This window comes from Sarcophilus harrisii, chromosome 4 (genome assembly GCF_902635505.1).
Source record: "Sarcophilus harrisii chromosome 4, mSarHar1.11, whole genome shotgun sequence".
NCBI classification, from domain to species: Eukaryota; Metazoa; Chordata; class Mammalia; order Dasyuromorphia; family Dasyuridae; genus Sarcophilus; species Sarcophilus harrisii.
The window spans coordinates 266,821,491-266,836,021 of record NC_045429.1 but is presented as its reverse complement, the minus strand read 5'-3'; the positions used below and the strand labels follow the sequence as shown (position 1 = coordinate 266,836,021).

At 38.0% G+C, this 14,531-nt stretch overlaps 1 protein-coding gene across 4 annotated transcripts in view; it reads right to left on the bottom strand.

Annotated features, from left to right (window-relative positions):
• Positions 1–9,901, bottom strand: part of SUPT3H (SPT3 homolog, SAGA and STAGA complex component) — a 593,114-nt gene extending 583,213 nt beyond the window's left edge. For 3 of the 4 annotated variants that reach the window (XM_031968416.1, XM_031968419.1, XM_031968417.1), the window contains exon 1: positions 9,521–9,819. The gene's annotated coding sequence lies outside the window, so the exon portion shown is untranslated. The other variant, XM_031968418.1, reaches the window with a different exon arrangement.
• Between the last annotated feature and the right edge of the window lie 4,630 nt (positions 9,902–14,531).

Genomic DNA, 14,531 nt, shown 5'->3' with positions numbered 1-14,531 from the left:
ACATATACTGAAGATGGAAACAAGGGGAGATAATAGAAAATGAATATAAAAGCATGGCATAATTTTGTAAAAATAAGTTTCAGGAGTGCTAAGTTAAGAACAATCTGTTTAGTGATAAACACTAAGAACCAAGAAGGTCCTTTTAGTGACAGTGAAAACAAGCAAATAAAAAAAGGATAAAGGAATAGGATCTGTTTGTTGCTTAAGGCAGGGGTAAACCTAAAGGATGATAGAAAGAAGGCAACCTTTCTCACCTCTTATTTAACTTTTTGTCCTTTCTGCCAAGAATAATCTTTAATTGGAAAGGATAGACAAAAATGGCAGATCTGGAGTTGATAGCCAAGATAAGTAAGTATATGTTAAAAGAGCATCTAATTATCTCTAATGAGTTCAGATTATCAGAGATGGGCTAAAACCCATTGTAGTAACTAATGGACTAAGGGACAGGATTCCAGAGACATCTATGATAGTTTAAAAGATTTTCAAGAATAGAGGAAGTTCCATAGTACTAGAAAAAGATAAATGTTACATATACTTATATGTTATGTGTATATACATATATACACAACACATATAAACATATATATGGAGAAAATCACAATCAAAAAATATAGGCCAAATGAACTTGACTTTGATTTCTGACAAAACTCAAGAGATGGCTTTTACTGTTGGGTCATTTCAGTTGTGTTTAATTCTTTGTGATCCCTTTTTGGGTTTTCTTGGCAACACCAGATTGGTTGCCCACGTCCTTCTCCAGTTCATTTTACATATAGGGAAACCAAGTCAAACTAGGTGAAGTGACTTGCCCACGGTCACACAGCAAGTAAGTGTTTGAGCTTTGATTTGAACGCAGATCTTTCTGACTCCAAGCCTGTGCTCTATACACTGTGGCATCTAGCTTCCCAAACTTAGCTTTCATTTCCGACAAAATCTATTAAAGGAATGATTAATGAACATCTAATAAAAGAAAACAATGATCATAAAAACATAGAGATTTCATCAATGACTTCTGACACTAGATTAATCTCATTTCCTCATTCTAGATTAGTGAATCAGGAGAACGCTAGAATATCAATTTACCTACATTTCAATAATGCATCAATTTCTTTCATTATTCTTGTGGTCACGATGGGCTAGCTTAAAATGCAACCAGGATACAAAACTAGTCGAATGACTATACTTACCTAAAGAATATGGTTCAATTTAAGTGAGTTTTCCATAAACCCTAAGGGATTTTTTCTAAACTTTAATACTTTTCTGGAGAACGATACAGATGAAATTTAACTATTCCTAAGTTATTCCTACTGTTGCCTCTTAAGTTTCTAAATAATAAAAAAAAAAAAAGAAATGCTAATGGAATATATCCTCTTTATTAATTATTAGAGGATATAGATAAAGTTATTAACTCTCTAAACATCAAATAAGATGGTGTAATGAATGACTTCATTGTGAGAAATCATATTTCAGGCCTAAATGGTTGGAAATGAAACATGTTCATTCAGTTCAATGAATAAACAAGTTAGAAATTTTTAAGCTGCCATACCCACACAGACCACACCTTTCCTCCTCCAAACCTTGTATATTTACTTTATTTTAGTGATTTGGGAGAGTTTTCTTTTTTTTTTCTTTTTTAATGCTTGTAAAGAGATGGAAGGGAAGTTGGTGGATAATTTCTATATATCAATACAAAAAAAAGTTATAATTCCTTCCATCTTCTACAAGAGTTAATAATTAATCAGAATACAATTTTCTCTTATTATTCTAAATTACTTATAGACAGGTACAATGTCATGTACAAGTAGTACTAATTTCCACCATAATCGTTATCAAAAACCATGTCATAAAAGACACTGCCATGAACAAATTCTATATTCCCAAAAAACAATATTATTAAATTATATTTAACAACTGTAAAGTAATTATGTTATAATCCTCAAAGACATCAAGTAAATCACAGATATAAACAAATTTCAAGAGTAAATATATAACCACAAATTTGAATAAACTTTTAAATGAATAAAATTATTTAAATTATGAAATGAAAATGAACTGCATACGATGCTTCTATGAGGGATTCCAAAGTCCTATATAATATAAATTCATGGCCTAAAATACATATACTTATATCATAAATTTAACCTAAAATTTATCTGCTATCTAAAGTAAACACTGAACAACTCCCATAAAATTTAAAATGATTTTTAGACGAACTGACCCAAGTCTTAAAATGGTGGCTTTTCTTTTTCATAAACTATGCTAATATTAAATCAAATAATACTTGAGAGTGATCTATGTATATTTATCTTTGTATCCCTTTTATCATAATGCCTTACACATACGTAATAGACTTACTAATAAGTTTGTTGAACTAAATTCCAAAATAGACATTAAAAATGCCTTTTATTGTAATTATTTATATATGTATCTTATTTCTTCTATATATGTGTATAGATTTCTTCCATCTTATGGCCTTATTTAGGCCATAAATTCCTTAAGAGAAGAAACTATATCAAAACTTTGTATCCTTCAAAATACGGAGTCCAGTGTCTATAACACAGGGCTATTCTAATTAGATTTGTGATTTCACTGTTGAGGAGTTAGGATTGGTTTGGATCTGGGTTTGGTTTCTAGTTCTGTCCATAACCAACTACAGTAGGCAATTTCATCTATAAAGATGAGTGTGGCAAAGGACACAAGAAAATTTAGACAATATTAAAAAAAATAATAATAATACAAGAGAGTGAACAATTGCTCTTCAGAACTCAGCTCCAAACAGATGAAAAGAAAAACCTAGTAATTAGAGCCATTTAAAAATGGAAAAGATTGCTTGAGGAGATTCCTTCTCACTATTAAATGACCACCTGTAAAACATATGCTGGAGAATATTTTTGTCAGATGAACATTAAATTAGAAGGTTTCTGATGTGTCTTTCCAATTCCGTGATTCTGAGATTCCAGATCTTTCTAATACAAAATGCAAAAAAGCAGTGGTTTTTTATTTCAGATTTTTGGTAGAAACTATGGAATGAAGATGTGACAAGATAGATAATTTATAAGGATCACTGAATTTGAGTCTCAAAGAGATTTTACACATAACCCAAGATAACTTTTTTTTTTAACAGATAAGTACAATAAGGTTCGGGAAATTTAAATGACTTCCTTAAAAGCCACAAATATCATGAGGAACGTATAGCCAGAATTTGAACTTAGGTTCTTAAACTCCAAATCAAGTGTTGTAACACTAAATTTTTCCAGTAATCAATAAGTAATCTTCAGAGCTAGAAAGTATTTCTTATATAGTCTAACATGTTTATTTTACAGATAAGGAAACTGAGACCTAAAAGTCAACTGATGTGCCCAGTCACCCAACTAATAAATGTCCAAAACAAGATACAAACCCAAGTTTTCCTGACTCCAAGTCCAGCACTCTATCCACTACACCACTAATGTAGTCAGAACTAGCAAATAAGTGTATCAAAATCCAAAGTCAGAAAAAGACAGAAATTAGTTATCTGCACTTTTCTGAAACCAAATACAGTGTTTGCCTTGAGGTCTCTTCCTTGCTTGATTTCTTAAGTATGATGGGAATAATGATACATTTGGAGCAAAAGAAAACTTATCAGTCCTGTAGCAAACTAGGTAGTAGCAAACAGTTTAGTTTAAAAGATGTAACTATAATTCCAGAGACATCATTTTAACTTCAATAAGGATAGGAAAACTTTTTTATTTACTTCTAACCCAATTGAATTTAGCAGGAGAAATTAATCCTACATCTGCCATTAGCCAACTTTATAACCTTGGTGAATACATTTTACCTCATTGGAACTCAGTTTCCACATTTGTAAAATGCTGGAGTTAAGCTAAAGAACACTTAAGATGGAAAAAGTTCGATGGTTTTCATTCAGGTTTCCGAAATTCTGAAGACCATTAATCTCCCTAAACCATATGGTAATAAAATTTACCACTATTATGTCAAATTTTAAAAAAAGACATTGATTTCTGTACATATGCTCAGATCTCTAGACCTACAAAACATTTTATTGTTATAAAATTATGGTCTTAAGTCTAGATGATCTCTATCATTCCTTCTATCCCTAAAATTCTATGTATCTACATGTAACACCATTAGACCACCACATGCTGTAAGTTGTTCTATCAGTGGTGATAAGATAGTTGGTAAAAGGCAGGTTTGTGATCAAGGACACTATATTAAAGACATTCAGCCAAGAATAGGGCAGATATTCTAAGAAAGTTCTTAACGATTCAGAGTTAAATGACTCAAGAGGATCAAACTTTGGTCTCATTGGCATCTAATTGTAATCATCAAGTGACAGCTGGAAATCCATAATGAATCAAAACAAACTTTTCCAAAAGAAAAATTATCTTGTAAGACATATTTTTAAAAAGAATGTACAAGTCTCTTTTTAAAGCCTGGTTAGAAAGAATTCCCGAGTTCCTAAATGGAGGAACTGACTTCAGGATTAGGAAAATCTGAGTTCAAGTCCTGCCAAGACACATACTGGCACAGCTAGGTAAAACAGTAGATGGAGTATTGGACTTGGAGTAGGAAGACACAAATTGGAATCCAATTTGGATCGAACACACAGTTACAGGTTCTAAGTGATCTTGGTCAAATTATTCAACAACTCACCCTCAGTCTCCTCATAAAAGCACCTGTTTTGTAGGGTTATTATAAGCATCAAATGAGATAAGATTGGCAAAGCACCGGGCAAATCTTAAAATGCCATATAAATGCTATTGTGACAGCTATCATCATCATCACTATTATAACTATTATTGTTATTTTTATTATATGATCATGGACAAGTAATTTAGTCTCTTCCTTTCCAAGAAACCCTATAATGTTATGAGTTATAAGTAGAGAAGTTTCTATACCTATTAAATCACCTGTCAAATTAAAAAAAATTCTAATTATCTACAGCAGCTACAACAGAAATAAAAAACTGCTTAAAAGGTGCCTTATTTAAAAGGTGCCTTAAACACTTGAAATTCTTTAAATTACTTTATTATGCGCAAAAAAAAAAACAAAACTTTTTTTTTTTTGGACAAAAGTTAAGGGACCACAGATTGAGAAAATGAAAACATTCTAAATTTAAAAGTATACTACCAAAATGATGGTGAAGAAAACAAAGAAATGAATAATTGTTAACTGGAACACTATGGATGTAACTGCTCCTACACCTAAAAATGGAATTAATCTTTTGCATGAGCCTAGGAAAATAAGTCACAACAATATCATTCCCCAATTTATCCATTATAAAATCAGAGAAAATATCAATTCATAATTTGAAGCATCACATTTGAATGAGAAAATTTGTAACTAACCACCAAGCAACTATTACTATTATATAAGGCAGGAAATTTCCCAAAGAGCTTTCAAGGATTTTTTAATTTCATAAGGAATCTTGATGGAAGAAAGGCCCCTAAAAGTTATCTAACCCAATTTATCATCCCATGCAGATAAATAGGATAAACTGATGTATGCAGATCAATGTGATTTTGTGTGTGTGTGTGTATACACACACACACACATACACATACCTATATACATAATGGGTGTGCATGCATAAATTCAACCAGAGCCAAATAATACCCACAAATTACATACCATGCCATTTCTCAACATCTCCACTTACTGAGTCTTCACAATGAGCTGCAATATCTCCTGGTAATGTGTAAACTTAATTTCCCCACAAGCTACAGAGTAAGTCTAATGATTCTTCCTCCACATAACAACCTTTCAAATATTTGAAAGGAACCATTTCCCCGTCTTGTTTTAAGAAAACAGGATCAGCAAAGCTGGAAGAGCTCTTGGGAATCATTTAGTCCTCTGTCCAAGCTAAATATTATTGGTTCATCAACTGTTCACCTCATATGACAGCATACGCCAGGCTCCTCACCATTTCTGGACACTTCAGAAGCAGTCTAATCAGGACAGACAACGGTGGAATTCTGGCTGCAAAGAAAAAGTTCTGGACTAAAACTTCTCCTGATCATTCTCCAATAATCTTTTAAACCCCAAACCTAATGGTCTCATTCTATGTGCTCATCCTTCTTATCCTCTCTGCAACCCTGGACATCATCAATCACCCTCTTCTGCTTGATAATCTCTAGGTTTTCATGACATTGTTCTTATTCTCGTTCGTTCTCTCTCTCTCTCTCTCTCTCTCTCTCTCTCTCTCTCTCTCTCTCTCTCTCTCTCTCTCTCTCTCTCTCCCCTCCTACTTAATCTGACTGCTCCTCCTCTGTCTCTTTTGCTACATCTCCATTCATGTCATGCTCTCTCATAGTAGATGGTCTGTGTCCAGCAACTACTTCTCTTTTCTATCTATCCTGTCTCACCTGGTGATCTCATCAGTTCCCACAGGTTCAGCTAGCCTCTCTTATGCTGATGATTCACTTATGATCTACTTATCCAGCCCTAGTCTCTCTCCTAAGCTCCAGTTTCATATCACATCTCAAACTACATATCACATAGGCATCTCAAACTCAATTATGCACCCCACCATTCCTATTACTTACTATAATCATCCTCTGAGTCACACCCAGCACAACCTCAATGTCATTTTCAACTCTTCACTCACATGTCACATAGCCAATCTTGTCATTTTTTCATTCACATCTATTGCACAAATTCCCTTCTCTCCACTCAGGCAGCCACAATCCTAGCTCAGGATCTCATGGTGATCTTACTCCCTCAAGTCTCTCTCCACTCCAACTCAAGCCACCTTGTTGCCAAGTCACCTTCCTAAAATAGGAAGAGAGGTCCAAACATAAAATCCACTGCCTCCTTATTGCTTCCAGGATCAAATATAAGATTCTCTGTTGGACAAAGCTAATCACAACCTGGCCTCTTCCTACCTTTCCAGTCTTCTAAAGACTTTATCCCCTTGACTTATATGATCCACTAGCCTCCTCAAAACACACATACACACACACACACACACACACCACACTCCATCTGTCCACTTTTTCACTGCCTTTTCACTGTTGTTTCTCATGCCTGGAATGCTCCCCTCCCCATATCTACCTCCTCATCTTCCCAGGATTCTCTGCAGGATTCAGCTCAAATCCCATCCACTTCAGATCTTTCTGGATCTTCTCCCTCCTTTCCATGTATCCCTTTTCTTCACTCTGAGGTTACTATTCATCTGCTCCATATAATCTTGTATGTACATAGCTATTCACATGTTGCCTGCTTCATTTTATTGTGAACTCTTTGAGGGCAGAGACAATAGTTTTGGCTTTCTTTATATCCCCAGCATTTAACAAAGTGCCTGGGACACAGTATAGCTTAATAAAATGCTTGATGACTGAATGCCTTGAAGTCAGTCAGATGACCTAGGTTGCAGTCCTTAGACAGTCCTGTGACCCTAGAGAAAGTCATAATTTCTCTCAAGTCTTATTTTCACATTTGTAAAATGTAAATAATGATATTTGTGCTGCATATGTCACAGAAGTGTTATGAAGATAAAATGAGTTTATAGAACATACATTTAGGGCTGAATAGGACCCTAGAGGTATCTGGTCCAAGTCTCCTTTTTACAGATAAGAAAACTGAAAACAAGTTAAACATCCAAGATCACAGGAGTTAACACAGTTAGAATTTGAACTCAAGTCTTCTGACTCCTGGTCCAGTGTACTTTCCATTGCACTATGCTAGTATAGGTAATGAATTCTATAAAACACAATGCATTATTCTTCTTCTACACAAGGCCCACTCTTATACCTTGTAGTGTAGCAGTAACCCTAGGTTTTAAAAACGCCATGCAACAGACTACAAGCTCTGAAAGGTTTAATATAGTAAATTGTAAAGTTTTTCAACATAATGAAGTTTACTTGAGGGGAGGAACTTCCCTATTTGTCTTGGTATCCCCACAGGGGTCCTCAAACTATGGCCTGAGGGCCAGATGCAGCAGCTGAGGACATTTATCCCCCTCACCCAGGGCTATGAAGGTTCTTTATTTAAAAGCCCACAAAACAAAGTTTTTGTTTTTACTATAGTCCGGCCCTCCAACAGTCTGAGGGACAGTGAACTGGCCCCCTATTTAAAAAATTTGAGGACCCCTGCGCCTAGAATCTAGAACAGTGACTTGCATAATGTAGATAACAATGTTTGCTGAACTGTATGAGTAAGGACCCAGTGATGTCTATCCTCTGAGACTGGCCAGAGTTTAAAAATTTGACAAAAAAAATTTACCTCTAAAAGATAAATTTTCTTAAGCAGTTAAGCCACAGTCAATCTAATAAGGCTAGAGGAGACAATTACAAGACCTAACATAGGCTCTGATCATTCCCAACCTAGATTATTATAATAGTTTATTGCAAATACTTCATCGCCCTCCATCTCAAGATTTTCCAATCCCCATTCCTCATTTCTGTCAAAGTGATATTCCTTAATGCAGGTCTAACTACTTTTACTCAGTGAACTCCAATGGTTGCTAATTGCCTCTAGGATCAAATATAAACTTCTCTGTTCAGATTTTAAAGCCCTTCACAACTTGGTCATAACCTGCTTCTCCAACCTTACTTACTCCACATTACTTCAGTTTCTGTATTCTATGCTCCAGCAAACTAGCCTCCTTGTTGTTCTTCAAAAAGGCCATTTTCCATCCATCTGCCTTGGCCGCATCGCCTTTGAAATTCAAGGGTTACTTTTCCTGGGGAGCCTTTCTAGATCCCTTCCAAGCGCTCTCTTCTAACCCCCAAGGTAGTTTTATGCTTATATATCTGCCTCTTTCCCCTTGGAACGCAGCCTCCTGGAGGATAGGGCAGGTTGGTGAAATCAAAACCCACAGGGTCATACCCGGCATAGATTGTAACGAATGCTTGCGTAGGAACCGAAATTCAGAATTTCCACAAATCTCACCCCCAGACAAAAAAGGAGCCAAACGGGAGCCACAGGGTCTGGGTTCAAATGTTACCGTGGGCAAGTCACTTTACCCCTCTGGGTCTAACTTTCCTCATCTATAAAAGCAAGGATGGTCCTCTGCCAACTCTTAATTTGTAATTAGAGCTTGAGCCCATGGTCTGGGGGGAGTCCGTCGGTCCTATTTTACCGGGGAAGGCGCGCTGCCGGCAATGCAAACCACACAGCCACAGCGCTGGCTTCCCACGCAAGCATCCCCGAGCGCACAAGCGGCTCCACAGAGGAAAGACACCCAGCTTTCCCCTGCAGCCGGGAGGGAGGGAGAGGAGGCTGCGCGAGCCTCCTGGGAAGGGGGGGGAGGGGGCGGTGCAAACGCTCAGCGCGAACTCCGGCGCCCGCTAGCCCAGGACCGGCGTAGCGCCAGGCTGATCCTCGCCCCTCCCCCACGACGTACCGCGGCCCCAGGGCCGCCGCTGCTCCAGCCCTGGCCGCACACGAGACGTTCCTTTCTACGTTTTGCTCCCCCCCACCCCCCCCCTTTCACCATCACTGTAGTCTTTTCCCCATCCCCCCCAGCTCCCCTCCCCCCACCCTCCGTATCTCTTTGCCACAGGCTCCCTCCCCCTCCAACCTCTGCTTTAATGAACCCTTGGTGGGGCGGACGGACTGACGGACGGCTGCGAGTCCCGCGCCGCGGAGGTGGGGACGGCCGAAGCTGGTGTGGTTCCCGCCGCGGCTGCCCAGGACACTCTTCCGGGGAGTAGGGGGGAGGGGAGTGTGGTAAAGGAGAGGGGGCGACTGAGGTCGTGGGAGGGGGGAACCAAGATGGCGTAACCTCTATTTCTTGTGCGGGGGTGGGGAGGAGGTACACGGTTGAGACTGGAGGGGGAAAAGGGGCCAAAGCAAGAAGGAATGACTTAAGACTCCCCCACGCCACAGACCTAAAGAGCGCTGAACCCCGGCGCATGCGCCTTGTGTCAACGGGCGTTCGCTAGTTTCTCCCGAGCTACTTCCGCCACGCTCCTGGAGACGGGGGCGGGCCAGGGGAGGGCTGGGGGCGGTATGGAGGTTGGAACCCGCCGCCTGCGGCCATGTTCTTCGGCGTCGGGCTCGGGACACGCGGGGACTGGCGGATGTTTAAATCCCGAGGGTAATAGTTGGAGAAGTAAATGGGCCTTTTTTGGAGGGTCGCGAGAAGAGGATGTAGAGGGATTGATTCTGAGTCTTGTGAGGCCACTTAGTGATCATTTATTAAACGCCTGCTGTATGCCAGGCGTTGTGTCGAGCGCTAAGAAGTGGAGTGGAAAGGAACGCCAGGGCAGATGGAAGTTTGAAGTCCGGAGAAGTTCCGGCCAGATGTTTGCGCTGGGTATAAAGTGCTCTGTTGTAACTGGCAATTAGGGACCTGGTTCTCCCAGGACCTTTATAGCGCTAATTCCATGACTGTACCGAGGGAAATGATTCCCCGCATCTGCCAGGACTTTGGGCTAAAAATGGGTCAGTAGTAGTGGGTGTGGGATAATAGAAGGGAGAGGTAATTCCTGTTACCCACCCCCAACGCTACACACGGTTCTTGGCCACCGGTTTCTGGCTCCTGCTCCATTCGCTTCGATGGTGTCTGATATTTCTCTCCAAATTTCCTTGTACGTGATTAATATTTAACTCCCGTATTATACTGCCTTTGAGAGCTTGATTCTGTATGAAAATTTTTGTATTCTGTTCCCATATATGTTTTGCTTAATTTTATCCCTTTTCTTCTTAGAATGCTCTGAGGTTCAAAATGAAAAATTGTGCATGCTTGTTTCCCCCATCATCAGTATCAATCTCATAAATACATAGGTAAATCAGAGATAATCAGCCCAGTTCTTTACACTCCTCTAAGAAGCTTAGAATTAATTCATGTCTTTCTGAAATTGACTTTAAAAATTTTTCCTCTCATGCTGCCTGGGAGAAGAATAAGCATGTTTGTGCATTCCTGCACATCTAGCCTAAATTTCAACGACACATTCACATTGACAATGTTATATATGGTGGAATATGGTGACTGAATAGTCAGTTATCTTGAAAATAATTGAATGTATTCCAAATGATTTTTTTTTTACAAAAATTAATATATTTGTATTAAGGAAGAACTAATTTTAAATACCTTTATTGGTTATATGACATTAGGCAAGTCACTAATATGCCTCAGTTTTTTCTTCTGAAAGTAAGGAGCAGGGTATAGACCAGGGGGGTCTCTGATTTCTATTTGTATAATCCTTTTGCTATATGTTAAGTATCATTTTGATGTGGGAAAGATTCCCATCTTTGATTCCCAAACCCCTCTAGTGAATGTAATTGCCTTTGATTCACAAATCCTGGTCCCTTTGAATTCCAATAGAAGATCTGAACCTGTACCAGCCCCATCCGAATCTGAGCCAACTTTGGGGCTACACTCAAAAGCCCCTGGAGCTAAGTCTCCTATTATAAAAGGGCCCCCTTGAGAACCCCTCTTTGCAGAGATTCCAAACATGCCAGCCATGTGAGGACCCTCTGTCCAGTGGACCCTCTGTCCAGTGCCCTCCTTTTCTCTAGTTTCACCTATCTCCTACTTCTAAACCCAATAATAAACCTCTTTTATCAATCTAGCTCTCAGGCTAATAGATTCCTTTATTGGGGACTCGCGCCACTACTAGACCTCATTTACCGCTGTATCCTTGCGCCGAATCTAAGGGGTTACAGGGGAGCTTTGCTTGACTTCCTGTACCCCAAACCTGCCACTAGACCTTAACTAAACCCTAATTTCATTTAGGTACCCCAAATCTAGACCTCAATAATTTGCTTAGTACACGTGATCAAAGCTTGCTTTTATGTTTTGAATGATTTTTTTTTCTTATTTGTTTTTTAATAGCCTTTTATTTACAGGATATATACATGGGTAATTTACAGGATATATACATGGGTAGAATGATTTCATAATACATAAATATCATATGGTAAGGTAATCATAATAAATCTTGAGACTCAGTTCAATATAGGTTTTAGAATTTAGAAAAAGGATATTATCCAGTATGTGAAGCTGAGACAACCAACTAAAATCAAGATGTACCTAAAGAAGTCATCTCAAGCTGAAATATTTTAATGAAAATTTCATTAAAGGAGAATTGATAGTATTTCCTAATTTAGAGATAACCATGTCCATTGTGTCCATCACTAGGATAAATTTGACAAGCCTTGTCCCAAAGTCCTGAAGTTTGTTGTTTGTCCTTCATTCTCAAAGAGGACCATGATCTCAGGGAGGTGATGCTATGACATGCAAGCTAGTTGTATTGCTGAGTCCAGTGGCAAAATAGAGATCAAGGTGATTGGAGATGATCCTGGATAAAATGGGAAACTTTGGCCTTTTTAAGCTAATCCTGAGAGTCTTCCCCTCCCAGATTCATTCATTTATTTATTTAGATTTTTTTGGGATTAGGCAAAAGAGGAAATTCTTTGCCTCAATTGCTGCCTAGCCTTAATCACAGACTGGAGTCAACCTCAGTCAAACTGAGACCCGGAAATTTAGAGAGAGCTGAAAATACAAAGACTTTTTCAGCTGGTAAAGTTTATCACCTAGTTAGCAGAAATCAACCAAAATAGGAACACACTAGATGACATCTACACATTTAAGTGAGCTTCTTTTTAGTAGTAAGTACAATCCTTGAAGTGTCTTATTACCATCTCTCTCTTAACCACAAAACTTTTTATATTGTAATATCTGAGGCCTTCACACCCACCCCAATATAGGGTGGGATTAAAAAGTTTATCTGAAGAGTCTTTCATGCTACTTGCCCTGGGTTTATTTTGCGGTGCTTTCTACAGGCCCCAGAAATACTAGTTTATAGTTTTGTTTCCTCCCATGTCACCAAGGCAGTGAGTTTCTCTGGAGATATTTCAGCTTTGTTAGAGCTCCATGCAAATGAAGGCAGTATTTTGGGGGGGATGAACACTGGGAGTTTCAGACACTCTGAATACTAAAAATATACTTTATCTGAAACTACTTTGAGAGTAGGAACTTTTCTCTTATGTACTCTCTTCCTTCTGTATTCTTCCCTGCTGGGCCCTAATTACTAATTGATTTGGAAAAAAGATTTTTGTGTTTAAATATTTTTGACTTGGAGAGTAAATCATATTTTATTATGACATTAACAAATGTGTGAAAAGAGACTAATACAATTGTTTTTTCTGGAGGCTGTTTTTTTGTTGTTGTTGTTGTTATCCATAAGTCTACATTAGATGCCTTCAGTGTCATACTCATCTTTACATAGCCATAATTTAGTCCAGCTGTCTCATAGATAAGCAAGTGAGATTCAGAGAAATAAAATGATTTGCTGAAATTAGTCGGTGACTAGAAACTCTTGCTCTAGATCTTTAGAATTTATACATAAATATATAGAAGCATTGAGATACATCATGAAAAATCATGTAGAATTTAGAATGTGGTGATTAAAAAGGTCCAAGAGACATCATTTTGAGGTGATTTAATCATTTTGTTAATGATGCCAGCACATTAATACAAAGATGATAATTTGGCTGCCTATTTCATACCAAGACAATCTTGGTGTGGTAGTAGGCTCAAGGCTTATATGTTCTTTTGGAAGAAAAGTGTCAAATATAATTGATAAACACAGTGGAAGGTGAGCTATATTAAAATGAGAGATTGAAAGTAGCATCATATCCTTGGATGGAGAAACTGGCTCTGTACCCAGACCACCTCCAGTCTTGGATCAAAAATGTATGCCCCACCCACATCTATGCAAAAGTCAATGGCTATTCATAGGATGGCGTCTTGAATAAGAAAGTCCAATTTCATTATTAGAAATGTCCTAAAACAAACTGAACTCTTAAAATTGGGACAAAGTGGAGAACTCTGGATTTCCCCAAGTTATTAGTTATAAATAATCATTTCTCTCAAGAGCCTGAGAAGTTGGGTCTAAATCCCAGCTTTGCTGCTTACTACTGGTGAAAGTCTAGATAAGACACTTCCTTTCTTGGGGCCTTAATTCTTTCATCTGTAAAATAAGGAAGTTAAAATAGATGTTTGAGGCCCCTTCCAGGTCCAAATCAATGTTCCTATTATATACAAAAGTTTTTAAAAGTGAGAACTTAGAGAGGAAAACATATATATATATATACTACACATATACATATACATACATACACATACACACACACATATAAAGAATAATGGGGGTTAAAGGCATTATATAGTAAAAGATGGTATGGGATTTGTGATATAGCTAGTTCTAGAAGGTCTTGGAATGTTAGTCATTTATAAGTTGTGCTGCTGCTAACTCCTGTAGCCTGCTAAAAACATAACTGTCTGGAATTGGGAGGGGAGGCTAAGTTTTACTTTAGAATACTCATGATTTGCTTGTAGTTTTATAGGCCTGTGGAACTTAGGTCAGGAAAAAAAAATTTTCCACAAAGTAACATATCATTAACATCAATTATCCTAGAATATAAATACTACTGAGGGTGTCATTTAAGTACAACAAGGTAAAACAGTGAAGTTCTTGCTGAAGTTAAGAGATTGGTGACTACTGGTCTCAGAAAAAGAATAAGAACATGTGGGAAATACACAACAGGAGACCAAGTGAATTCATCATACCACAAAAATGTCT